Genomic DNA, 2042 nt, shown 5'->3' with positions numbered 1-2042 from the left:
CCTGGGTAGTAGAGGAGACAATGGAGCAGCACCAACATACTGTACAGGACAGGATGGAGCAGCAGAAAATAGATTCTCTAAAAAATGATGATAGGGAGAGCTTGGACCATGTAGAGCAGCCTCTGGATCAAGCTGTACATAAATAGAAAATGGATGTCAGGAATATGTTCTACATGTACAACTAAACACTTCTGTACAAAATTTTACTTGATTGAATACAAAACGTTTGTTTATGGAGTCTGTGTTATCTCAATTTTCAAATTTTCGATGTCTTTGCATTTTATTGAGCTCTATCTTCTTTTAAGCAACTGCAAAAAAGCAATATGAATCAATAAGGTAAAGTAAACTAATAGCAGTGCTTAATGAGACTGCTTAATGAGACTAGGATAAATCAGATGGTGTACCTTTTTATTGTTGTAGATAAATAAAAAGTCATTTGAAATAGAACCTTCTGTCTTAAACAGAATGTCATTGCGCAATTGAGCTAGGGAGCAACATTCTCTTAATGAGATATTGACTAGCACATCACCATTCTCAACAACATCAATATCAAGAAGTTTATTTTGTGCACCAAAAAAATCTTCATCTTGATCCATTGGGACTAGTTTTGTGCCTAGCATTCGACTGCGCTTATAATAAAAAGAAAAAAGAAAATTTTGTGATGCAACCATGTACTTCAGTTGCATAGAAGGTTGGACAACCTCGCAAAACACTGAACTACATGTCTTCTTATCCCAACCTTTATCCAAAAATTGTGGCATGCATGCCGAACTTGTTGCTTTAACTGTGAACATTGTTTTTGAAACCTTCACTAGAAAGGTATTAAACAAGTCCACAAAAACTGTGAGAGGCATGCATAAAGAAATTTTTATTATCCTTGTGGTAATATTGGGCCTCAGAGCTTTCTGTACTTCTTTGAAAAGCTTGGCCCTATATGCCTCTGTAACACTAGAATGTGGGTGAGGCCAATCCACTGAATTCCATGCCAGAAGGTCTTGTTTCCTTAACACACCATGTGTGTTAGCATTGTCCAGCAACTGATAAAAATGAATAGTAAAAAATATACCCGATTGAGCTAGCTTTGTTGCACATCGACCTTGGTATTGTTGTTCTCATATCGATCCACACAAAACATCTATAAATCTCAGAATACAATCGCGATGTTTTGCCATGTCTCATACGATGAAGGGTATAAATATGAAATAAAACAACACAAGAATGTCAATAAGCAAAGAAAGAAAGCTTCATCTTAAAAATCCATACACCTCGTAAAGAAAAAAACCACAATAGAAAAATACACAATTAGGCCTGTGTTGCGGAAGATCTTTTGGATAGTCTCGCAAGACAAGTTCTTTATGCATGTACACATGCTGAATCAAAACTTCTTTTACCGATATCTTCCCTCTGGTGATTTTAAAATCTCGTACTCTTCCCTTCCATGACGCCAAGAAAATGTTTTTTGTCTGGGGTCTTTTTCTTTTGCTAGGTTGCATGAGCACCCATGCTCCTTTCGAAACACTAAACCTTTCCCAAGTTCCTTCCATTTTGACTGTACTTGAATTCTCTACCAAAGAAATAGAAGAAGCAGGTCGATGGGGTAAGGATGTGTGGTATAATTATGCCTTCATAGCATTATCATCCACAGAGCGTCTTCCACAAGAACGGCCATGGTTTTTATTCACCATGGAGATTTTCTGAATCTATAACAATAGCAAAGTAATGTAAACAAGATAACAAATTGAAGTTTCAAGAAAGAGAAAGTGGGCAGACAGATAGTTGACAAGAAACATCTTACTCTATGCCAAACAGGATCAAGGGAGCAGTTTTGGAAAAGAAGAGGCTGTTGCACAATGAGGCAATGGTGTAGAATGGTAGACCTTTCGAAGGAAAGGCGGCACAACATTTCAAAGTTCAAAGGAAGGTGGAAGCGGGAAGGCCCTTGTCAGATAAAATGTCAGACTAGATTCTATCTTCTTGTCCAAAGATCTTGTGAGAATAAAAAACCAATCTCCACATTAATGTAGCATGCTTGTACCTACATA

The 2042-nt window shown here is 37.2% G+C and overlaps 1 pseudogene; it reads right to left on the bottom strand.

Annotated features, from left to right (window-relative positions):
• Window positions 1–230: 230 nt before the first annotated feature.
• LOC147898667 (uncharacterized) lies at window positions 231–1790 on the bottom strand (annotated as a pseudogene).
• Window positions 1791–2042: the final 252 nt, after the last annotated feature.

This window comes from Dipteris shenzhenensis, chromosome 9 (genome assembly GCF_047967505.1).
Source record: "Dipteris shenzhenensis isolate YYH24624 ecotype China chromosome 9, Dip_SZ_1.0, whole genome shotgun sequence".
NCBI lineage: Eukaryota > Viridiplantae > Streptophyta > Polypodiopsida > Gleicheniales > Dipteridaceae > Dipteris > Dipteris shenzhenensis.
The sequence above is the reverse complement of the archived record's forward strand: the minus strand, read 5'-3'. Positions and strand labels throughout refer to the sequence as shown.